The 25904-nt window shown below is 43.8% G+C and overlaps 1 protein-coding gene across 8 annotated transcripts in view; it reads left to right on the top strand.

Moving 5' to 3' along the window:
* Nucleotides 1–907: 907 nt before the first annotated feature.
* The window catches only part of KCNJ16 (potassium inwardly rectifying channel subfamily J member 16), a 35625-nt gene continuing 10628 nt past the window's right edge, over nt 908–25904 (top strand). Inside the window, exons 1-4 of one of the 8 annotated variants that reach the window (XR_005106823.1) lie at nt 908–1076; nt 1158–1227; nt 14997–15103; nt 22345–23580. The gene's annotated coding sequence lies outside the window, so the exon portion shown is untranslated. Of the gene's footprint in view, nt 1077–1157; nt 1228–5001; nt 5209–9889; nt 9961–14949; nt 15104–16459; nt 16999–22344; nt 23581–25904 lie in introns of those variants that run through there. The other 7 variants (XR_005106822.1, XM_037404658.1, XR_005106824.1 and 4 more) reach the window with 7 other exon arrangements.

The raw sequence follows: 25904 nt of genomic DNA, 5'->3' as shown, positions 1-25904 counted from the left end.
GACATTTTGCCCTAGGTTGTATAGCTGCTTAGCAGTTAAGCTAGGAATTATACTCATCTCTCCTGAGTCGTGGCCTGGTACCTCAGCTACTGGAGTACAGTTCTGGAGAACAGAGCCATCATTAAAAGAAATGAGCTTGCCTTCTTGTATCCAAATACAATATAGGGGAGATTGATTCAGCAAAACCAAGATTAATGAGAGTTAGCATAACCTTCTCCTGTTGATGGCTGGCTGCATGAGCTGGAGAAGTTGAGAATGCACCAACTCATTCCTCTGCATGGTCCTTAAGGTTTGCTGTTGGTTTTGTTTTCTGTTATAGGTTCATTTCATATTTAAGGTTCAGAAATGGACAGGGTTTCTGAGCAGGGATTGCATACTGGTCTGACCTTGCACAGTATAGAACCATACCTAGAAATTCAGGTGGCCTCAATTAATCTGTAAGTGTACAAATTAATCTTCAAATGCCTTAATGAACAGCCTGAACATAATGTTGTGGAAAGTGAAAAGCAGGAGGTAGTACACTTTCTGAAGGGTCCCAAAGCAGCAGAACTTCTGACTCAGGGCAAAGGCTGCACTCCAGCTTCACCTTTTCCCAGGTATCTGCCTAGCAGGTACTGACATGTAATGCTGCCTGCTCTGTGACTCCGATAGAAAAGGAGATTGCACTTCTTGTGTGCACTGGAAGTCTTTACCTTAGCCTCATGCTAATACAGAAACAAAAGGTTTTCTGTAGAAAAAAAATCTGAATAAATAAAATAGAATGTAAGTATAAACTTGATCCTGTTTATTCTGAAGTTGTATATCAGCAGGTAATTCCAAATCTGATCCCGTGTGTAAATATTTGAAGTACCATTTGAATTGTGAAGGTCTTTTCTTACATGGGTGAATTTCCTGCTTCTTGTTTTTTTGAATCCTAACCTGGATGTGCACAGGTGACTTCAGCTTTCTGCTGCAGGTGCCTGCGCGGCAGACCGGGAAGCGGCTGGGCTAGCAGCAGATTGGCCCTCGCCTGCTTCTCAAGATGCCAGCGCTTAGCAAAGCAGACCCTCTGAGTTTGCTCACAAGAACAAACTGGAGTAAATATTTAACTTGAGTCTTTGGAGTCTACGGCTTGTACCTTTTTTTATTATTAACCCAGCCCCTGTTTTCCTTTACAGTTGCCCAGCTGCTAGCACACAAGAAACAAAGGACCCTTGAAATAACTTCCTCATGGAGGCATAAGTGAAGGTAAAGTACCTTTTGTATTGTTTCCATACCTATACATGGGAAAGTGGTTGCACATTTCTGTGTTTAGCATTTCGATTAGGACAGAACACCCTTACAATAGCAAGCATTGTTTAATTGTGTTTTTTAAACTACATTGCTAGGCGCATCCCGCTAATTTCATCCTAATTTGGCACAAGCCGAAAAAGCATCTATATATATACAGTATGCACAATGAATTTTTTCAGACATTCACATACCCACCAATACACACAAACTGCTTTCCATCACTTTTTTCTTCACACCAATGGACTTCTCTTCGTAACTATTGGTTTTCTCCTAACTTTTTTCTGTACTTCTCAAGTCTGAGAAGGTCTGCCTCTTATTCTCCCTGTGAAGAGGCATGACTGCACTATGAAGTTCTGAATTTACATCACTTCTTTCACTAAGCTCACACAAACCAGCTGTACCATTTGTTTTGCATTCATCCTTCACCCTTGATTTTTTTCTCTGCTCTTGGGTAAGCTGGGAATTCTAGAAGAAATCTTCTTGGTGAGGTAGGCACACATCAACACAGTAGAGAAATGACTAGGACACTTGTCTCACAATTGTTCTGCCTACTATGTCAATATGGTGTGAGTAATTGCTTTAAAATAATGTTAAATACCTATGTATGCTATGTGGTGACTCAAAATTGGTTTGCAGAGTGAAGGATTCACTTGTTCAAATATTTATTTGCTATGACATAAATTTACATGGAAAACGCTATAACAAAACTTTAGCCAAAGTAATGCATCAAAGGAAATTTGAGTGAAGATACGGAGTGGAAGTTAAAACAAGTTCTTAAAGACATTAAAAAACTGGATGTTCATTGTGGTTTATAATTACATATTAGAAAAACATTACACATTTTCAGAAACAATAACATTTTAATAGAAATGAGGTTTGCGAACTTAAGTAAAAGAGGAACAAATTTTTTCCTGTTTCCAGCTGCTCAGAATACCATTTTATTCCATGAGTAAATCCTGTAAGTCAGCTGTGATCTCTCTCTAGGCAGACAATGCCTCAGCCCCAACACATTCTTTATGAAGACCAGGTGCAATCTCCTCTCTGCACTTCTGCGTGTGTGCTACCTTGTTAGGATGAGCATGTCCAAAACTATTGAGTGCTGCTGGAGAGGAGATTTCCGAATGCACTGCACCTACACTGTTTGCATTTTTATTTTTATGCGAGCAGCATTTGCCCATGGTATGTGCTGCCTTCAGAGTAAAACAGTTCTTTACATTATTTTTGAGCTGTATTGGCAATCAGAGTATTTGGCCTGTAAATACTTAGGGATCTGTGGGCAAAGGTTTGTAGGTGCATTATGAAATGTGGAAGTGGCATGATCACTAAGTGCTGTGAAGACACATCATCTTCATAGTTCCTGAAAACAAACTATAAATAGGTGTTTGGGAGTGGTTCACAGATCTCTGATTCTTGAAAGCCTATTAGATTAGGAAAAAGACTGTGTTATTCAGTGTTTTGATCAGATCCAGCTTTTTATTTAGCCCTAAAGGTCATTGGCACCGTAAGCAAGGGATAATACAGGGACGATAATGTGGCTAAAGGATATTTCCAAAACATCTATCACATATAGCTAGATTCTGTCATTATACTCCCACTGAAGAATACTGAAATGAATGGGAGTATTGGAGTAACAAATTAGTATGTATTGGAAGGATGTCAGAATCCAGGCCCAACTGAAAATCTGAATCATAAGAAAGAAGAAGTAAATGAGGAGCTGTATGAATTTCAGGAGACTGGCACCTTGGTTATGAAGTAAGTGAGAAGTCAATTGTGAAGCTTTGAACCTGTTTCTACGATGGCCAAATTCAGAATTTGCAATTTATTCAATGATCAATAGATAAACAAGAAAAGAAAACACACCAAAACACAAATTTGTCCTCTAATAGAATAGGAGAATTGGCAAGTTGAGAAAGAACCTTGTGTCTGTTCAAAGGTGACCTAGGTCAGTGGAGGATGCATTTGCCTTGTTTTTTGTCAAGAATGTAATGTTTGTTAAGGGTCCATGGATATCTCCATTTCCTGAACCCTTTTTTTTTTTTTCCAACCTGGCAATTCTACAAAGCATATGTCAGACTGTAAACATATTTGCTGAGCTTGTTCTGGGTGCTACGAAATGCAAATAAAGACGCTGGCATCAAAAGGAGATGGAGTGCTTTGAAGATGAAGGGCTTGACAAAGAGCCAAGGAGCCAATGGACCAGTGAGAACTGGAATTCTCATAGGACTTAAAGGACACTATGCCTGTTGGTGAAAGCAAAAACACATCAGAAAAGAACCAGGAGACATCTCCATTTGATTTCCCCTGGATAATTGGTTAGGCCAATAGGGCTGCCTCAACTCAGCTTCAGAACTGGAGTAGTTAAGGAAAAAGTGGATAAGGAACGTACTTGAGAGTTGTTCCAGAGAAGGTGGGAAATGAGAACTTGCTACATTCTATATTGCCTGTGTTAAAATCCCTCAAGCTCCAACAGTAAGAATCCTACCTCAACAGGACTTTGAGCTCTGTAGGGGTTTTGGTTCACTGGTTGGTTAGTTTTTAGGTTGGGGGTGGTTTTTTTTCAGTTGGGTTTTTTTTGTTTGTTTGGGTTTTTTTGCTTGGTTGGTTGATTTGCTGGGTTTTATTTTAGTGCTAGGACCCAATTCCAAAAACATTCTGTTGATACTAAAGGATAGGATATGTGGGATACCACCTTATCAGACTTCAGCGGCACATGAACAGAAAGCATAAAAGCAACATTTTCCAGCACCACTGCCCCATCCAGGCTCAGTGGCATTATTTGGACTATAGATAAATTAGACTTTCTTGGAGAAAAAAGTCTGAAGCAAACAGCTTTTTGTGCCTCACTCCATCTCTTAACATGCTTCTCGTCTGTGTAACTCCACAGCAAAAGACTGAATTGGCTAGCAGCAATGTGCAGTGTCAAGTGTTAAAACAGAGTGGTAATCATAGAAATAACAATAACACTACCCCATTATATGATCAAGCCTTCTTTTTCAGAGTCTGATGATGTTAAAATAAATGGAATTATGTTGCTTTTCATTTTTTTAAGTCACTAAATTCCAAAAGAGGATTTACCCCATTTCTACAATGTGCTTAAGGACTTAGAGCGCACGATCAAATGCAGATTTATTAGGGGCATGAGGGGTTGGCATACGGCATTCTCTGTTAAAGCTGCTCAGTGCCTTTTCACTCTGGTCAAGGAGGATTTTTTTCATCTTTATCATTATTCATGAGACCATATGTGGCCTTGCATTTTCCAGAGCTTTTTTTTTTTTTAATTATTTTTTTTTTTTATTGCACAGAAAAAGTGAAGAGCACTCTTTACTATAAACAGCAAGGAAAACTGATGTCATGGGTAGGACTTAAAAAAAACGTGAATTGGAGAAAATATTACACAAACGTCTCTAGTGGGTTTTCCCTGTTTTTTATTGACAAAATCAGTGAGAATACTTCCACTGACTTCAGTGAATGTTAGATCAAATCACAGTGTCTCTCTGACTCCCCCCCTCTGCTGGCAATTCAGTTCTTGCTGTGCTGCCAGAGCTGCACGGGATCACTGAGCTTTGCAAAACAATCTTTCAAGAAGTCATACAGTAGCATTCCTCATTTGAGTCGAAGGATGAAGCACTTAAGAAAACTCCAGGGCAGTGGAAAGCAGAACAAGTAATAGATGCTAGGGAAGGACAGGTAGACTTGGCAATCTAAACTGTACCTGTTTACAATTTTTAGTGGCTGGAACCAAGCACATGGACTGTGATTGACACCTGGTTAATAAGATAGTGTTTCTGGTTCAAACGTAAGGACCGAGCATTCAGGAAAGGCATCTTGGACTTTTACCAGACTTCACTTGATAACCCAAATCAATTTCCACCACTAAGCCAACAAAGTGTTACATTATTCTTATATTTTGAAACACAAAATAAAAAACATACAATCCAGTGACTGCAGATAAAATTATTTCACACGCTTTTGAAAGCCACTGCAATTTACAGAATACACAACACTGGTGCAGTCCATGCTCTGCAGTATCTCACATTATAGATCTTAAAAATTGTTCTTTGCAATGTGCAGGAAGATGTGATGGCTCTATCTGAAATATTTAGCTTGTATGCATACATGATGTGAGAGTGGTTTGTCTGACAAGAATATTTTCCTACTCCTGTTTCGCAGCCCTTCTTGATGCAGATTTTTTTTAATCTGCTCTGCACAATTCTTTACTTTGTTCAGCACAAAGGCATGAAAGTTGCCAAATGCAAATGGTGAACTCTATTGGAGGAAGACAAGTCCAGTCCTTTAAGTAAACTTTACCACCAGTGTTTAGAAATTTCCTCTCTCAATAGAAGCAGAAGCATTTCTTTTCAATGTTTCTTCTGGCCAGCTATGAATGTTTTAAATGTATAACACAGAAAACTGGGATACTATGGAGGTCCTGACCTTGAACAGAAACTTAAAATTCTCTGTCTTTGATGGAAAAAGTCTCACCTGAAAATAAATTACCGAATATTTTTTGCTGTCATGGGAAGCTACTGAATTCCCAGGTATCTGCTCAATTCTAAAGACAGCTGTTTCCTCCCCCAGACCCAACTTAAAGCAGCACAGAAGCATGCAGTGAGCTGAGTTTATTGAGTTGGTAGGCAGATTATTCTGCAATAGTGGAGTATGAAACAGTCTCAGCTGAAAATGAAATTACTAAAGTTCAAGAGAATGGCAGGGATGTCTGTCTTAGGCAAACGAAGTTCTAGGTTTTATTAACCCAGATATGGTTTTATCTAAATTGCCAAATCAGTGCCGCAGATTGCCTGGTTGCTTAGTTTTCTTCTGGCATAATTCTGTGTACAGAAACAGTGTTTGAGAAGAGGAGAAAGCACAATCAGTGTTTAACTAAAAAAAGGTTTTGGATAATATTTCCTGTTAACTTGAAGAAAAGCACCTTTCCTCCGTGTTCTTTTAGTGCCGATGAAAGGTCTTAGACAACATGCAGGAAAAGGATTTGCTGGTTTGGGACTGTTGTATTTTCAAAAATAACCTTGCCTTGTTCCCAGCTTACATTTGGAAAATCCTCCTAGGTTAATTTGTTCTCCAGTACTCAACCACATGAAACGTAAAGCGAAAGAAAGGCGGTTTCTTCTTTTCGTTCCTCTGCACCGCGGCAGAACGAGATAATCCCGCTGTGCCAGCGGCCGAGCCGGCAGGTCCGTGCCCGGGACCCAGCGGCCGGGGGTGGCGGCCGGGCCGGGCCGGGCCGAGCCTCATGGCGGCAGCGGGGAGCGGGGAGCTGGAGGCGGCGGGGCCGGCGGCGCGCACCCCCCGTGCGGCCGTGGTGCTGAAGGGATAGCGCCCGCCCCCGGCCCGCCCCGCCCGGCCCCCGCCGCCCCCGGCCCGCACCACCGCGCCGGCCGCTCCCGCTCCCCCCGCACCGCGCCGGGCCCTCCCGCTCCCCCCGCACCGCTCCGGCCGCTCCCGCTCCCCCCGCACCGCTCCGGCCCCTCCCGCTCCCCCCGCACCGCGCCGGGCCCTCCCGCTCCCCCCGCACCCCGCCGGGCCCTCCCGCTCCCCCAGCACCGCTCCGGCCGCTCCCGCTCCCCCAGCACCGCTCCGGGCCCTCCCGCTCCCCCCGCACCGCTCCGGCCGCTCCCGCTCCCCCCGCACCGCTCCGGGCCCTCCCGCTCCCCCCGCACCGCTCCGGCCGCTCCCGCTCCCCCCGCACCGCGCCGGGCCCTCCCGCTCCCCCCGCACCGCTCCGGGCCCTCCCGCTCCCCCCGCACCGCGCCGGGCCCTCCCGCTCCCCCCGCACCGCGCCGGGCCCTCCCGCTCCCCCCGCACCGCTCCGGCCGCTCCCGCTCCCCCCGCACCGCGCCGGGCCCTCCCGCTCCCCCCGCACCGCGCCGGGCCCTCCCGCTCCCCCAGCACCGCTCCGGCCGCTCCCGCTCCCCCCGCACCGCTCCGGCCGCTCCCGCTCCCCCCGCACCGCGCCGGGCCCTCCCGCTCCCCCCGCACCGCTCCGGCCGCTCCCGCTCCCCCCGCACCGCTCCGGCCGCTCCCGCTCCCCCAGCACCGCGCCGGGCCCTCCCGCTCCCCCCGCACCGCTCCGGCCGCTCCCGCTCCCCCCGCACCGCTCCGGCCGCTCCCGCTCCCCCCGCACCGCTCCGGGCCCTCCCGCTCCCCCCGCACCGCTCCGGCCGCTCCCGCTCCCCCCGCACCGCGCCGGCCGCTCCCGCTCCCCCCGCACCGCTCCGGGCCCTCCCGCTCCCCCCGCACCGCTCCGGCCGCTCCCGCTCCCCCCGCACCGCTCCGGCCGCTCCCGCTCCCCCCGCACCGCTCCGGGCCCTCCCGCTCCCCCCGCACCGCTCCGGCCGCTCCCGCTCCCCCCGCACCGCTCTGGGCCCTCCCGCTCCCCCCGCACCGCGCCGGCCGCTCCCGCTCCCCCCGCACCGCTCCGGCCGCTCCCGCTCCCCCCGCACCGCGCCGGGCCCTCCCGCTCCCCCCGCACCGCTCCGGCCGCTCCCGCTCCCCCCGCACCGCGCCGGGCCCTCCCGCTCCCCCAGCACCGCTCCGGGCCCTCCCGCTCCCCCCGCACAAAAAGCGCAGCGCTGGCAAAGGGCTTCTGCAGCGCTTTCTGGGAGCAAAGGTGTCAAAACAACTGTGTTCCTGTCCCAAAACTGGCTTTACTGCAGGACCACGGAATTGTTTGGGTTGGAAAACACCTTTAAGATCATCGAGTCCAACCATTAAGCTAACACTGCCAAGGCCACAGCTAAACCATGTTCCCTAAGTGCCACATCTGCGCATCTTTTATACACCTCCAGGGATGAGGACTCAACCGCTTCCCTGGGCAGTGGGTTCCAATGACTGACAATCCTTTGGTGAAGAATTTTTTCCAATCAATCTGAACCGCTCCTGGTGCAACTTGAGGCCATTTCCTCTTGTCCTATCGCTTGTTACTTGGGTAAAGAGACCAACACCCGCCTCACTATCACCTCCTTTCAGGTAGTTGTAAAATATGATAAGGTGTTCCCTCAGCCTCCTTTCCTGCAGGCTAAACAAGCCCAGCTCCCTCAGCCTCTCTCATAAGACTTGCTCTCTCTCTCAACTCTTCAGCAGCTTCGTTGCTTTTCTATGGACGTGCTGCAGCATGTCAATGTCTACGGACAATGCCCACTGCGCCCCATGGAACTGCATTTCTCCTCCCCAGTAACACTTGCTGAAATTTGCAATACTACAGTAGTACTTCACGCCCCCAGTAAAGGTTTGCTGTGCTGCCTTACCAACACAGAGCAAAGAATTGGTCTGCAGCCTGAATTGCCTACAGCTTAATTAGCTATGACACACATTACTCCTTGTGCTAAACTGCTGCGGGGGGGGGGGGGGGGGGGGGGGGCGCGGCTGTTGTACGTTGTTAAACAGCTGCTGGATTCTGCCTGAGAGGGAAATCTATTTATGGGTTGTATTTTGGGTTGTAAAGTTTGCAACCATGCTTAGGAAACAGCAGAGCTATAGAACCGTGCTGAATTATTAAGAATGTTCAGTCACATAGAACAATAACCATAAAACAAGGGGTCAGACACTGGCTGGCCCCATGTGGGTGGTATACAGGGACAGAAAACATAGGTCGTCCTGGGTGCAAGGCTACTGCTGAGTAGCAATACCTAAGCAGTCAGAGACCATTAACGATTACCCTCTGGCCCGTGGAACTGGCTGGATCCAGACAGCTCAAAAGTAATTTAACCCCACTGGAGAGACTGTACTTATGCAGTGGGAAATTCTGGGAGAGATTTCCTGACTCACTAAGGAATCTGTAACTTGGAAGTACAAATATTAGTGAAAATTAAGACTTTTTCTTCTTCAAGTACTTTGGGAAAAAAAATCCCTTCCTGATTCTCATTAACATCTTAAGACCGAGGGGTTAGCTATGCAGTTGGCAAGGGCTGGGCTATTTCTATTTATCAAGTATCCCATTTGAATTCCCCTGCCAAGAACTGAATATTTAGGATTTCCATGGCAACATATTTCTGAACCCGTATTACAGTCAGACTGACGCGTGTCAACTGATACAGGGATGCTGGAGGTAGTGGCTGAATTTATTCAAGCAATCACATTCTCTTTTCCAAGGCTAATGCACATGAATACTGAGTTAGCAAACTGAATTGACAGGGATTCCATCTCAATGAACATGTATAATGTTCTAGCCCAGGAGAGTAGCATTTAATTGATGAATGGGATTATATTTACATAGCAATTATAACAAAGTCAAGGTTGGCTTTATGTGAAAGACTATTTGCTGTAATATCTTGCTGCTTGGTTGTCTAGGAGAGTTGTTCCTTTATGGGCAAGAAAAAAAAAATCAGAACAGATGCACTCAGCTTTTACATGTGCTTCTTTTCATGATCTGCAAATACTCACTTCATGAAGCCAACTCAGTAGTCACATTGTGGTTGCCTTAGATACATACATTAATTTACTCCATTATAACTTAGATGCTGATTGTTTAACTTCACAAATATTAATAGTTATTCACTGCTATCCTCAAATGGCTGTTCAGTGGCTGATGTAAAATGAATAAGGGCTCATTCTAAATCCCATATAAGTCAATGGGCATCTTCCTTCTCATTTTATTCAGATCTGGAATTAGCTATCCCCGCTGCAGTGCCCCCAGGTATTAATTTTTTGTCCTCAAGACACCTTTGCAAGGTAAGGTCATGCTACTGACTCAGTTTCACAAATGGAAAGCTGGGTCCAGAAAGGTTACCTCAGAATCATTCAGCGTATACATAGAAGTTCTGATCCTCATCATTCCTTCTATGTGGATTTCTTTCCATTCATTATGGGTTGTGGAGAAAGGAAAGGTGGGCATCTGAGTTTTGTTCCAGCATGGAGTTGGATTCAGGGGGAGGGAAGCAGCTGGACCTCGAAGCTAGGAGGAAATTTCACATCTTGTAGTTCCATGGGGTCAGAGAGACCAGCAGCTATATTCAGATGTCTTCTTATGGGGCTTAGAATGGACTTAAATTCTACTGATGGTTCTGCAAGCGAGAGGGGTGGTGGGGAGTTTAAACCATCTATTATATATGGCATGGCAAGGACAAATATGCATGGCACCTATGTTGAGTGATCTGGGTACTTGTAGATACTGAGAAGGAAGGGCTGTACTAAGAAGCCTAACACAAATACCATACTCGTCTTTCTCTGTTGACTCGTACGGGAAGCCAGGTTCTGGCATCCTTGAATCCCCAAATGGTTAGAAGCAAATTTCCTTCTCTTGAACTCTGACAACAGACGGTGTGTTTCAGGTCTATCTTTATTACTATGCTAGGAGGATCTCCCCAAGTGGCTTACCTAGCGATATACTGTGGTAGAGACCGGGAAATAAACTTAGGTGTCTTGTCTTTTACTAGAAGAATGGTTTTCTTTTAATCTAAGCTTTCACTGCTCTCAGTCTTATTGCCATGGAAATTGTCTCCATAGCTGGTATTAGAATTGCCTTGTTGACATCATTAGTAAAGCATGTAATAGATAGCTGAACCACTCCAATATTTGTCTTCAGGTCAACAGCTTTTGAGACTCCAGAGGCAAATTAGAAAAAAGCATAGACTCTTTATTAGTAGAACTTAATTTAACTGTATTTAAACTTCATTAAGGAGTAAAAAACAAATGACCTTTCTTAATGCACTCTCTCTTTATAAAGTATGAAATAAGGATATTAGATTAGTTTGATCCTGGTTCTCATTATGCTCACACAGTAGATGAGAATGCAAAATTCCCTCATTCAGTTAGGTACTCTTGGATGTCAAATCAAAGACCAGGTGCTCCACAAGCCCATTTCCTTTTTTCAGTGTTTTATGTTTCCTAGGCCTGTAATTCCCCCCAGGAAACGAGAAGAAATCTTAATTTCTTACCCCCTCCCCCCCATTAAAGTAACAGCTCTGGTCATTTAAACAATCAAGCACATGTTCTTACACTGTCTGCACCTTATGCTATCCATAAATGGTGGTGTGGTAAGAAAAACCATGGAGGAAGGGAAAGGAAATGACATTAACCTTTTCCATCTGATAAATAAGGGCTCTATTCAGCTGCAATAATCCACATCCTTCCCTAGAGATCCAGTTAATGTAATACCTAAGGGCTCAGATCATTTAAAATTATTTCCACACTGGCCAGCTGATTTCTTGGTGAATTATTCAGTCCCCAGACTGAAATATTCTCCCTGTGCAATAGCACATATAGGAGGGCTGGAGCCCTTCTGTAGCTCCCAACAGCCTGCATGACCTTCCAGATGTGCCAGAGGGCCTGTGACATCCATGTGGCTTATCCACACCCTGTAAATTAGCAGGAACTTTTGTGCTGATTTTCATGGCACCACCAATCTGTAAGCACTGAAGCTAGCATACCTTGTCCCACTTGCTGCTCTTCTCTGCAGGGGGCTTCTCACCTCCCTATCAAACTTTAAGCACCTGCAGTTTATAGGTAGTAAAAAGAGAGTTTGAACTTTGAATGGGTGGAAATTTAGAGCAACAGACTCAGCCAGTTCAACAACAGGCTCAGGCAGCCTGGATTATGCATGTTGTTGCTGGGCTTTGAGGTAATGGATGTGGATCAGTGACCACTGCAAGGTTGCTGGAGTGATCCACACTCCCAGGGGCTAAAAGCTGGGAACTGAAATGCAGAGGATTTTTTCCCTTTCCCCCTTTGCAATACTTAGGTGGGTCCAGTGTGATTGGTATCAGCTCAGCTATACCTGCCCAAGAAACCTGCAAAGACAAAGGACTGTTTGTATGCTTTGAGGCAGATGTTTCAAAGCAGGACAGGGGAGCAGAGCATACAGAATCCAATTGCAAATCAATGGGAAATGCTAGTCTAACATTAGTAGCAATACACAAAAATCCCAGATTTGTATTAGTTTTATTGAGCCACAGCCTATTGAAAACCATTGGGATCTTCTTATTGGTATCAAGACATTTTGGATTAAGTTCTTACTTAAGACATGTTCCTTCCTCTTTTTTTCTTTTTTTTTTTTTTCTTTTTTTTCTTTTTAAGGGATAATTGGATATAATAAACCGAAGTTGTATGCAATTTTGCAACCTTTCTGATGCTGTAATAAGCTGTGCTCTGAGGGTTCGTTATTAGACTGCCTTAAAACTTGCTAGTTAAACAGGAAAAACAGGAAATCTAACCTCACTGTAGTACTTAATTGAAGCGCATTTATTGACTGATTTTAAGCTCTTAGAGCAACTCTGTTTGCTAAGAACTATGAACCAGCTCTTGGATTGTATGCACCCTTAGCTGCTGGGGTGGACACAGACTAGCCATACAAACGTGTGTCATGCTCCAGGTTTGCATCACAAAGTTGGTCTGGGACTGAGCAGGAAGCTATAGCTGGCAATTGGCATATTCTCTCTTGTTGCAATGCTGCTCAGCTTCTCTCCTCCTCTAGAAGCCCACAGGCTGGCCAGCCCACATGGGGTCAATATGCCAGAGGTAAAGCAGGAAGGTTGTACTGGGCATGTTTTAGTTCCCGGCTCTTTGGTGTTGGGGCAGGTGATGGGTCAGCAGAGAGAATCCCTTTGGATCTACCCCTCCTCCTTAAGGATTCTGCAGGTTGCAAAGCTTTAGAAGGATCTGGATCTCCAGCCTCATAATGCTGAGGAGGAAGGACTGAGAAGACTGTTAATCAGTGCCAAAGCAAGCTACAGCTGGATCTCTCTACTAGTAAATCTACCTTTAGTACTGCAATGCTGAGACTGGCATGGACTTAATGCTAATACGCTCCTATCCCCATCCCATCTGTATTAGAAATTAAGGCAGAAACATGAAGAGCGTTACCATGCTGTAACCTTAAGAACAGTTTCTCACTTCATAGAGGCACTCAGCAGGCACTGGTGCATTCAGCCATGATTCATTATCGCTGAACTCTGGTGCTGGCCTTGGCCAGTTTTGTCTGGATTCAGTTAACTTGTTCCACTGGCAGGAAAGATTTCTGAGCATTTGTGTTATCTCTCTGGAAATCTTAAGTAGGGAGCTGAACACGATTAAGAACAGTTGCCTGATAGAAGAGACAGAAAGGAAATGCATTCTGCAGGAGACAGGGAGGAATGGGAGTCAGTCCTGTAAAAGATGGACATGGCCCTCCCCTGGTATAAAAGAAAAAAAGCTGAGCTAGCAAGAGGTGAAACTGAACATTATTGTATATGGTGTCATACTGACTTTGTGTGATAGCCATTGAATTCACCTCTAATCTGCTTCACCATAACGTTAAATCAAACTGGCTAGTGTTGGGGGTTTTTCCCTGAAGTTTTGGGACACTTAATGGCTTTGTGGAGCTGTTGCTTATCAGCACACTGAATACTGTCATGCCAGCCTGGTGAGCAGGTGAATGAAGTCTCTGAAACTTCATTGTTATAAACCAGCTGCAAATCTGACCCAGAGGAGATAGGGATTCTATTCAAGGAGTCTGTGATGCAAATTTATGCAGATGACTCTCATTAGTTTACTGTATCTTTAAAGGCTTGGAATAGCAGGGTAAGGAAAAGACAGCTACTCTGTGGAGTAGAATTTTGAGTAGGCCATAGGAATTGCAGAGCAGACCATAGAAATTGCAGATTTGTGCCCAGACTGCCACCTTCGGAAAAACATTAGTGCACAAAGGACTTGCCTCTCATTTTTTTCGGTAGATTGCAGGGAAGTGGGAGTGTAGAAGCTATTTTGTCACCAGCCACCAACCTCTTGGCTCCTCTTTCTTGGCATTTATTAACAAATATTTCTGCCCATGACCCCCAGAGGCAAAGCTCCATGGCTAGGTGGGCAGAGGCACAAGCAGCAGCAGTGCACAGAAGTAGGAGTAAGCAGAGTTCGTTGAACACAGCCCTAGTCTGAAGACCCTATTGACAGGCTCAGGGTAAGACCACGGTCTGCGTCTTCTGTGTAACACTCTCTAATGGGCTGAGTTAAAAATCTTTCTAGTAGCAGGAGTTCCCAGGAATGTATTCTGTCTAGGTGAAGCCAGAACTCCTGGGAAGGCCTGTGGAAGCACACAATTAACAGTATTGCTCTGTACTTGTACACCTCCTTCTACACTGGCCCCATTTTTGTGGCTAGTGTGGCCTGTTAAAGATCTCTCCTAGCTCTCTGGGATTGCTATCACATTCCAGGTGAGAGTGATGAAAGGCGAGGTGGTCTCTATCCAACCATGACAGAGGATGGAGTAGAACAGGTGTTTAAAATAACCTGCTCTCTGCTGTGAGTGCAGGTAGGTTAGCAGTAGCAGTGGGGGGAAAGGAAATAAGGACTTCAGACATCTACTCATGGCTTATTAGACATAGTGGTGGTGGGGTATGTGGGTGAAATCCAAGGCACAAAGATATTTGTGTTTTATGCAAAAAGCCCTTTCCACTTTTACAGAAATTCTCTTGTCAAGGCTGCCTTAAATGAACTATAATTATCTCTTGGATCAGTTATCAGAGAAATGGGAAAGGTTTGGGGTCAAATTAGTTCCTAGTGTAAATCCTCTGGTTGTGTCATACTTATTGCAAAGTAGACCTTGAGCCTTTCTGAGGGGAAAAATCAGAAAACTGCTGTGTTCCCAATTGTACTGTATTTCTTGTCAGTTGTAATGTTGTGAAAGGATGGGATTTTCTGTGAACTTTTCCCAAACAGTCTTGCTTTTTTTTTTCCTCTCTTTAAGAGGGGGAGGAGTTGTGCCTAAAAAAACAAACCCAACCTGTCGTTCTCAGCTCTGCCAACCTGTCAGTCCAGCCATGCAAGAGAGAGGGAGAGAGACAGAGAAAAAAGAAAGGAGGGAGTGAAGCAGAGATTCTTTCAGATCTCAGCAGACATTAAGGTAAAGCCCATTTCTCATTTCCTTAATTGTGCTTGTGTCTGTGTGTATACATGTAAACAGAAACTCTGTTACCTTAGAGAGTTTTAATCTAACTAAACAACCTGTATGGGAATAAACTGTTCATCTTGTTCAGCTGGAAGTGTGTTTTGCATGTAACCTGGCAGCTCATTAGTTGTTGTTTGGAAACACAGCTTCTCTCTCTGAAGTTCAGAAGGAGAGTTTGTGTTCATTTGAATATTAAAAAGAGGCAGAGCTTTAGCGCTTGTATGAATACATGTTTGCGAATGGTATTAAGCTGTGTAATTTCAGGGCTGAAGCCAGCCTCTAATTACTGAAGATCAGGATAAGAACTTTAGCGGAGGGAAATTCTTCCAAAGCTGCCTGTTACAGGGCTTTTACACCTTCTCCTGGAGCATTTGGTGTTAGCCACTGGTGGAGACAGGATTCGAGGCTAGACAGACTGTGGGTCTGATCCAGTTTGGCTGTTTCTCCATTCCTCCGTTCCTGTCTGTCCCTTTCTGGTGAGGTTTATCCAACTTTTCATTACCAGAGGAGGAACAAAGCTAAGGTGCAGCAAAACTGCCTGCATAAATTCTTGAGTTAGGAGGGCAGAGCAGCAGAGGCACTTTCAGCTCATACCAGAGGAAATTGAAGGTTACAGACTGTGAGAAATGTTGGCTGAAATGAGTGTGAGTCAGAAGAATCATTCTGCCCCAGAGCTTGCCTTATGAGTCTGGTCTGGGCAACAATTTGTTGGAACAATTGTAGTAGAACGGGCCTAGTAATGAAGGCCTGAAATAGAAGAATAGTCACAGTTCTTTTAGACCTGAGCATCTGTGCATGAGTGCCTATGTGGATGTGTACTTGTGCACAAATGTGTATGTGTAAGGAGTCTGCTGAGAGGTTCTGACCCCTAGTATGCCATGAAGATCCACAAACAAAGGTACGAAAGGAAGAATTATGCTCATCCACCTTAGAAATGCCCCTATTTCTGTATTTCTAAATCCTGAACAAAGATTTTAAACTATACTGAAGACTCTGTAATATCTTTCTAAGTAGGCTGAGGCTCTGGGAGAGTCATACAGAAGGCAAACTGGTGGCCAGGATTTCCTTTCCTTGCTGTATATTTAGGGTTTTGACTCCTACTGCCAAGTTGTGCCTGCTGAAGATAACCTGTCTAGTAATGCCAACCCAACAGTCAGAACAAGTTGAAGGATGGCAGAGAAAGACAATAAAATCATCATGTTGCTCACTGCATGGGTTGTAATGCCCTTGCCAGGGATTTGGTTATGAAATACTGGCTCCTGCATCTTCCTTGCTGTTAAACTTCCTCAAATACTTGCATCTGTGCCGCAGTTTTGGATTGAAGCTCTCCTCCCATGGTGGTGGCTGCAACAGAGCTGTGAGCCTGGGAAGAAGACCAAGATGATCCAGACTAGAGCGGGGTGGTCGGTGAGGTGGTCTGTCCATATGACTGTTCCTATGAAAAAGTTTGCAATATCTTGCGTTTCATCACTTTCTTCTGGTAGCATGGTCTCCTGGGAACTCTGAGCTGTTGCTTCTTATTACCCCTGACTCATTCCCTGTGGGGATGGTGATACAGAGTGAGACCACAGGCATTTAATACACAAAATAAATTCTTTTCTACATAGCGTTTTTTGTAGTATTATTATATGCTTTCCTGCCACAGCTAGAATGGAGAGGGAAGTGCTCTTTCAAGTGACCGTAGGAGACTGAGAAGAGGAAGTGAATGCTTCAGTTCTGGTGGGGATAAACATTTCTACTGCTAGTTACAGTAACAGAAATTAGTCACTGAGACAAGGAAAGGAGGAAAATCCTTTAGATTTCGTGATCTGCAAAGACTTCACTAATCAGCCTCAGCACTTCTGCAATTTCTTTTTGCTTTCTCTCCTCTTGTCTTTGCCTTTCCTTCTGTTTACATGATTTAAAGTCATGCAATAAAGCCTTGGGGCATCTACATGACACATTCTACAATGCTGATGGGCATTTTTGCAATGAGGGCAGACATTCTGATGCACTCACTTCATTATACTGCTTTTGAAAGGGTCTGAATGTACTCATGTAACAAGATTGGTGCTACTAAGTCAGCCAAGCTCCCTGCAGATCAGACAATTGATCTATGTACTGCCAAATGCAAGATTATAGTGTATGTTGATAAATGGTTTAGCACAGCTTAGCAAATGTCAGTTGATCAATCAGAGTTAACCGGCTGCAAACTCGCTAATTCAGGCAATGTCCAGGCAATCCATATTCTAGATGGGCTTCATTAGTGTAGCTGTAATGACTCAGCACTGCAACAGATGGGAAGAAATGTCAGAAACACAAGTTAAGTTCTTAACAATATTTCAAGATATGTCATTCTGGAGGCAGAAAGAGCAAGGACTGATGTATTGATCATTTGCTCAGCAAACTGTTTCTAAAGAAACAAACTTTTGCAAATGAAGTGTTATCAGAAAAAAAAGTTGAAATCTGAAAAATCCTTCTGCCAGAAGAGGTTCTGAATAGTTCTTGGAAAGATCAGTTGGAAAACGCTTCATATTTGAGAAAGTTTCTGCCTTTCAAGAGAGCACTGCTAATTCACTTTGCTCAATGTTCCCTGATGTGATTAAGATTCTCTAGATTGACTGCTGCCTTGCCCTTCTTCATTTTATTAGTTACTGTTCTTGCCCAATATTTTCACCATGTACTTTTGGTGAGAATGTTGGTAACAGAACAGCCAGTAACGTATTGAGCAATTAAAATGCTAGATGAGATATACAAATAAACCAAACAAATAGAAACAACCTCAGATTTCTTCTCTGTTTGCTTTTTAAATTGGGATAGGAGCTTGATTTGATTCTTCATCTTTTCATCCTATATTGCAAAAGCACACTAGTCGTCCATCCTGTCTGGCAGGACCCAATGCTGCAACCTCAGAAGCCATTGTGCTGCTTTTCACAATGAATTGTTCATTTTTGTGTAGTTTGCAGTCATGTAGTAGCACTGGATCCTCTTTTTAAAGCAGTTAAATTTGTGTCTTAAGAGTGCAGACGGGGAGAATATGCTTCAGCTACTCAAATGTTATTTGTGGTGACATGCCTGATTGGAGAATTGGAAGACTGGAGAGTGTTTCAGCCCTTAATTTCCTGTGAAAAGATTCAGCTGAGGAAGCATTGAATTTTTGGTTTTTCTTTGCTGTCAACATGGTAGAGGGTAGTAGGTCAATAGTAGGCTGAGTAGATCTAAGAATTTACATTTGATAAAGAGCAATAGTCTTTATCAAACAATACAGGCAATGTCAATGAACAACCACTTTTTCAGAAAACTTTCCCTGCACCCCAATGGAAAACCAAGACAGGGATTCACTAGATGTGGAATGAAGACTCATCTGGATAAAAGAGTAAAACCAGCTGGATTTTTGATGTGTATAAGAACCAAAGCCATGTCCATTCCTGAGACAACTTCAGACCTTCAGACACAAAGGATCTCCAGTTTTTTTAAAATGTTCTCTGTTTTCAAATTAGCACCTGATGTTGTATACATCACTGCCAGGGCACTGATTCTGTGCTGCAGTACCTTGTTTCTTTGCAAGCCTGCATCCTGGCAGTGAGCAGAGCTGAGCTAACTCTAGTGACCTGATCTCTGACATAGACAGTTTTGCTCTCCAAGAAATGCCGGACCTTAGCATCTATGGGAGAACATGCACACTTTCTAACTGGCATTCTCTCACTCAAAGATAGCTCAATTTAAGACAAATCTGAACAACTGAGATGATATTCACTTAATACATATGAAAGTAGATGCCATAAAACACAGCCTACTTTCCACCAGAAATCCCAATGGGGAAATCCAAATATTTCTATTTCCACTCACAAGCTTTAACTAGCTGTTTGACTATTAATGAAAATCCTTTTAGTTTTCCACAACTGAGTGAGAACTCTTTCCAGGAGTGGCCTGTGGTGAGATTTCTAGTGTGCTCCTGCTTTGGGTAGACTAAGAATATTAATCTTTTCATGGTATTTTGTCACCACAGCTAGCTATTCCCCGGGGAAATAAGGCAACTGGTACCTCATGCAAAAAAACACCAAAAACCCTACAAGTAACCCTTGGACAGCTTCTATAAGTTTCTGTTGTTCAGGTCTCAGAAAGATTTGATTTAGACTTTTTCAATGGGAATAAGTAATTAGTGCTCTGCTTTATCTACATGAGTCTGTTCAAATCGAGTTAAATGATTGGTGTGGCAGAGTTTTGGATTGAGGTGCAGTTGCCCTGGTAACAATCGAGAGTGAAATCAGAACCTTTTGAACAGCCAGTGGAATGTGGTTCTACTTGGATGACAATAGGTCAAAGCATTTTAATGGGTAAAAATGTAATCCAGTACAATAGGATTTATTGCCACTATGTCATCAGATTGACACTATTCCTGCAAATTCTTTAGCTTGTGACAGGCTTCAACTGAAATCTGTTTAGTGGAAAAACTTGTAAAATGCCATTAATCATTTTGTTTTCCAAATCAACCAAAGAGTCTGTATGTCTCAGGGGGTTAGAAGGAATATCTTCCAAGTGAGTGAAATTCAACCTCTCTGCACAAAGCCCTAATGAATGGCTGTTCTGGACACAATAAATGGTTCTAAGAACTCAAGGCACATTTCTGCAGGGTGCTGAGTACTCTGGTCCAAGTCTATTGGAGAACTTCCGCACTTGCTTAATTTTACACTAACAAAATAGTTTCCAGTGATTTCTAGGATGGTTATTCATGCTCTTAAACCTGATTGTATTTGCTGACAGACAAGACCTTGCAGGATTAAGTCCTAAACCAACACTAGAAGAAAAGATTCCCTGTTCAGTATGGCAAGGGCATGGGGCAATATTTCATCCCTTCTGCTGACATTTTTCCAACTTCTGCAATAACGATCCTTTTATTCGGAAAGATCCCAGAGTGCTGTCTAAACTAATAAAATGCAGCCACAGCTAGGAGCAACAATGCATAAGATCAGGACAGGAGAATACGTTGCCTGCAGCTTTAAGGAAATGTTAGGTTAGGGTGCCAAATTCTGCCCCTCTACCCTGAAGCCAAGAGCACGAAGGGCTTGGCTCGACACCCTTTGGGATGTCAGCAAGGGACCTCTGTCACACAGAGATGTCTAGAGCCATCTATTTTGGAGACAGTATAGCAGAAATGAGCCTTAACATTCATCGTAGGTGGGCACCCCATTGAACCTTCTACCAGTTCTTTCAAATAGATGGATGTCATTCTCATTCGGTTTTATTTAATATGAAAAGCAGATTCTCCTCAATCATATGTCTGGTGCATATCCTTTCATTGTTGATAGGAGGGTTTTGCAACAATAAAACTTCAAGCTAGTAAGTATTCCTTCTTTGGAATTATTATGTAGTTACAAAGAACAATTGAGCCAGACAATGACACAACCTGTTTCTTGTCTTCCTCAATGGGAAATGGGCTTTGAGTTTTGTGAGGATGTTCATAAACAGCCAAGGGTGTGTAAGGCGAAGAATGACCTCAAAGCTGAGTTTTACACAGGAGAACAAAGAGATCTTAAATCCTGATTTGAAAAACACCCGAAGACCAAATCAATGGCATAATATCATAATTATCAACACGCGTCATAATGTTGCTGGAACCCACTCGCCACTTCTGCCTTTAAACACAAGTAAACACAAGCTCCTCTCCTAATTGCTGTGCAGCTGTCAAGCTTTGTAAATGATGTTTGTGCTGGCAGTAGCTGGGAGATAACTTCATCTATCTAGCATTCGTACGGACTGGAGATTCATCCTTGCTTCTTTCCATGGGATGCTTTGTGACATTATTGTTTTCAGATTGCTTTCCCTTTGTTACAGTACTTCTGGCTTCCTTCCAGAACCTTTTAGGTTACTTTTTAGTCTCCTTAATCTGTACTTTCTCTCCTGAGCATAATCAGCATTGCAGTTGCTCCCAGATTAAGACACCCAAGTGGTGTGGCTTGCTTTTTCTGTGGGAAACACCACTTTATGTTTTTCACAGACTTCATTCCCTGAAGATCTTTTCATTACGAAGTGAATACAGCTTAACACTATACAAAATGTTCCTAAGGAAGAATGCCACCAGTCCAAACTCATGTGATTCGGAGCTTGTCAGGCCTTGATAGTGATTTGAGGTTTAATTAATCACCTACAGCTTTGCATGACTTTTGAATGACTCTGGCTTTGTGGCAGGAGAAAGTGATGCTTTCACTCGGTTTTACTCACTGAAAACAGGACTAAAAATGACCCAGGGAAAACACAGGCTGCATATGTCACTTTTGAATTCAATTTTGTGGATCGATCATTTATCTAACTCCCAACTAATTTGGAGTGGATCAGGGCACAGTGAAAGTTAAATTTCAAACCAGAGGGTGAAATTCTATTTAGGCATGCTGCTGTCTCTGGTGACAGCACCTCTGTAAAGTTAATATGTAATAAACGAGAGACACATTTGTTTCACAGGTCCATAGCACCTGTGAGGAAAAACAGAAAAGTTATTTCTCAAAACAATCTTTGGGAATTGCTCTGGCAATAAAATCCACTCTACTTTAGTTTAGGTATCTTTTTTCATGAGTGTTGACATTTGTAATGTAACAGGTTTTTATTTGATGTATTTTTGTTAACATCGTCTTGATAAGATCTGCTCACTTGTTCACAGTGTTTGCCTTTGAGAAGTAAAACAGGAAAAACACGGCTGACTGAACAGGTTCATGACAAACATCTTGAAATGAGCTGAACTTCCCATAAGTAGCTCACTCAGAAAGTGAAAATCTGCCAGGCAAAGGGCAGCCACAGAGGCACAGATCATGGGCAGTAAGGGAGGCATAGTCAGCCTCTGTGCAAATCACTGGGAGACAAAAATCCTATGACACCCCCCCCCTCCAAATTCACTGTTTTTAATTAAAGGCAACTTCTTTGTATTTTTTTAAGAAGCACTGCCATTTTTGGAAACAGTTTGATATTTTCAACAAAAAATAATCTATTAACTTCCCCTGAGACAGCTGAGGAATTTGCTGATTGCATAAAGTCATTATGATGGGACTGAGAAACTGGTCTGTAGCATTCCTCAAGTGGTTCATTGTAAAACCTTCCACAAGTACTGTACCTCTCTGGCTCCAGTCTCAGGAAGATTTGAAGCAGGCTTACGTTCATTCTTACTGTGCTCTTATAATTAAACATATGCATGAATATCTTTCTTAGATTTAAACCCAGTGCCTTAGCTTTTAGGTTGTCTGCATCCTGCATGCCTGGCCTGAGGTTCCTCTCAAGTCCTTCACAAGCTGAAGAAACTGCCTACGATTGACATGTCCATTCCTTGGGAAGTCCATGGAAGAAGTCATTGGGATTTACTGACAAAACAGTTTGGCAAGTGCAGGTTTTACATATAGTGGTTGAAACATGGGTACAAAAATAAAGAAAAAAATATTTAGGAAATTACATTAAAAAATATTAGCAGTAGTCAACAGAAATCAAGTGAAGAATAAAACGAGGTATCTTTTTAGACTGCGTGAGGTGGGTTGTGAAAGCCATTTTCAGTGCCTGTTACAATGAACATCACATGCACAGTGTGGAAAGCGATAGCGCAGCAAGAATAAAAGTTATCTTCACTCAACAACCATTGAGAATTCAGAAGTCATGTCTGAAAGAAGCATCCTGTTCCCAAATTTCCGATAGACCTCAGTGGAGTTAAGTAACAATATGGGAAGCCAACATTCTGCCAAAATCTGAACAACAAAAAAAGAAGGTTTAAAAAAGCCCTTGTTCCTTAGAAAGTATTGCTGTAATTCCAGCAAGCCAAGCCAGTTCTGAAGAGCATGGATGGATGCTGCCTGTGGTGATACTAAGAATCCCAGCAGCTAGAGCTGATCCAAAACAAGAAATCAAAGACAACCCCTTTGCTGACTTCAGTAGGACTTGGATCAGGTCTGATCTCTGAAACCATTTAATATATTTCACAGGCTTTTAAAAAGTAGTGACATATATAGCCTGACAAATGTGGAAGCATATTTTGGTTTGGATGAAGAACCTGAAACGCGGGAGGCTGTGCAGGACTATGGGCCTTGGCTGAGCAGCCCTAGTCAAAGGAGCTCCATGATATCTTCTGCCAGGCTAGAGAGAAAAACACATTTAGGCGTATCAGAGGTGGACTTCTGCTGTATCTATATTCACAAGTGAGAGTCATACAAAGCTGCTTAGAAAAGCAAATAGTGATTCTTGACCCTAGCAGTGATTGATAAATTAACTTCTTGAAGCAGAGTATTTGCCTGGTTCATCTGCCTGCATGTGTTGATGTCAGCCACAGATTTTTCTGGTGCTTTTCCTAAATAAAAAAGCACTGATACATTGTTTGACTTGATCCTTAGCTAATACTTATCTCAACCTCTTTGATTTGGGAATCAATCTAGAAAGCTGAGACAGAAGGGTTTTTTTTTTATGGTATTTCCTAAAAATAAAGTAGGTCATAGTGGATGTGATTCATTTTATTTACATGTTTTATTTAGATTTTTTTTTCTTCTCACTTCCATTTCCTCAAAGGAGTAATGCAGAATTGTATTTTCACTGTTAAACCCTACTTTAGTTTTGAAAATGTAAAGGCTTTGGTGGTTTAATTGGCATTTGGGGTATTTTAGTAGGTGGGATGATACAGCTTCGGAGGATTATAGTGGAATTCCTGCCGAGGTCAGCAGCCCAAAGCTGAGATCAGTAGAAACTTGCAAGTGCTCCTCCTGTCTGTCCTGGATAGCCCTTAGAAGTTAGTAACTGGTGTCAAGCTACATCTTAGAGGTGGGGGAAAAAATATCAGAGATCCTCAGGCTTCCTACTCATTTTTTACTTCTCTCATCTGTTGAACAGAGCTCACTCATGCTGTTAACTTGGGATTGTGCTTTATTTTATTCTATTCCTTGTATGAAACACAATAGCAAGGCATCTGATCCAAACTCCATTGACACCAACACAAGGCTTCGCATTGTCAAAGCTGCAGCCATTGGAATTGGTAGGATCAAAACTTGCACGGGCAACGTAAGGGGTTCTCTGATCTTCACATAACCCTTTGGTTAAATACACATAACCTTTTCTTCTCTCAGTTGTTTTTGCTATGCCTGCAGACACAGAGAACTGCAGGACCAGGGAGCAGCGAGGTACATAGGACTGCGGGAGCTAACGGTAGTGCCACAAGAAGTGCAGCCCTGTATCTGTACCTTTCTTATTCTACAGAAGAATATATATATACTCTAATTAAGAATATATATATACTCGAATAAAGAACACAACCAGAAAGACAGTGACTTCGTGTTCTTATGTCACACTGCCCTTCCCTGGCTATTTGCCTTCCCTGGATATTTGGTTTACAATGTACTCCAAAAAACAGGAAAAAAAGGAGTATGCTTTCTGCCTCAGGAAGCAGGGTTGCACAGCGTGACGTAAAGGAAACGGTCCCTGAGACTGGAAGAACCCTTTCAGAATCTCAGCTCTTGCCCGCCCCCCAAATCCTACTTCGTTAATAACCTGTTGTGTTTTAAAAGATATAACAGCACTGAACTGCAGCAAATAACAGAGCTGAGGGTGTTGGCTCCGTTAAATGAAAGTGGTCAGCATTATCTAATCTGATTCTGTCATTGTTCATGACCTGCCACTTACCTATTGTTGAATACATTATTATATTACATCATGTCTATTAAGAGCTGCAACAAACTGTTCTACTGTTCCGTGCCAGCAATATGTGGTGGAAAAGTTCCTCGAAGAATTTTTCTGTGCCTCTGTAGGCTGAGTGTAATCCATAAGGCTTGATGCGTGGAGAAATCCCACCACACACCTCTGCAGAACTATTGAAATGAACCTTCACTGTGCGTCGGCGCAGACATGAGTGTGTCAGGGGAGGACGGAGGAGGAAATTATAATTCACGCTAACACTTGTATTCGATTGCCTCACAGCTAACTTGTATTAAAGCCCAGGGGATTCTGCCTGCTGCAGTAAGGAATAGGTTGGCTACTGGTTTCCGGAGAAAGACAACTGGATATAAAATACATCTTTTCAGCTACTCCATGTCTGCATGTCTGGTAGATTTTCCAGGATGTGTACCAGCTCTACCAGTTTTAAGAAGTAAGGCTACAGGGGCCTGACCAGAAATAGAGGTGCTCTGGTCCTATCAGCTCAATACCAAAACGCAAATGGCTCATAGCTGCTGGGAGGAGAACCAGGAGGAGGAATTTTCAGGCAGGAGGAGATGCCCCCTGGCAGGTGTGGGCTGTGCTAGGTGCACAGCAGGGTCACCCTGGAGGGTTGGGTGCTCAGGTGCTCCCATTCACTTGGTTGCACTGTTGTGCTTGTGGTCTTGGCTCATCAGGGCAGCCCTGGGCCTGTGGGTGCACTGGGGCTGCACCCAGCCTGGGTGCCATGTCTACCCACCCACAGCTGCAGTAGCGGGGGGGATGTGGTGTTGTGCTGGCGAGTACATGCTGTGTCTGGTCGCCTTAGCACAGGAGCTGCTGAGAGCTGAGGGTTAAAAGGAGGAAGAGAGTCCTGAGAGTCAACAGTTTTAGGTTTCCCCCTGCCAAATCGTCTGAGACAAAGAATGGCAGTGAGGCCCGAAATCAAGACTTTCAAGTTGCCAGCACTTTCCATTTCTCATGGTATTTCAGTGTTTCCACTGGCTTGTTCCTGGCTAAAACCATGCAGTGCATACAGTGCAAATAAATTAAAATAGACATTTTCAGCTTTCTACAGATTTTGGGAATTGCTCTGAGTGGTAAGCAGGGGGCTGGTTCATTTTTAACCTGT

This window comes from Falco rusticolus, chromosome 1 (genome assembly GCF_015220075.1).
Source record: "Falco rusticolus isolate bFalRus1 chromosome 1, bFalRus1.pri, whole genome shotgun sequence".
Taxonomy (NCBI): domain Eukaryota; kingdom Metazoa; phylum Chordata; class Aves; order Falconiformes; family Falconidae; genus Falco; species Falco rusticolus.
The sequence above is the reverse complement of the archived record's forward strand: the minus strand, read 5'-3'. Positions and strand labels throughout refer to the sequence as shown.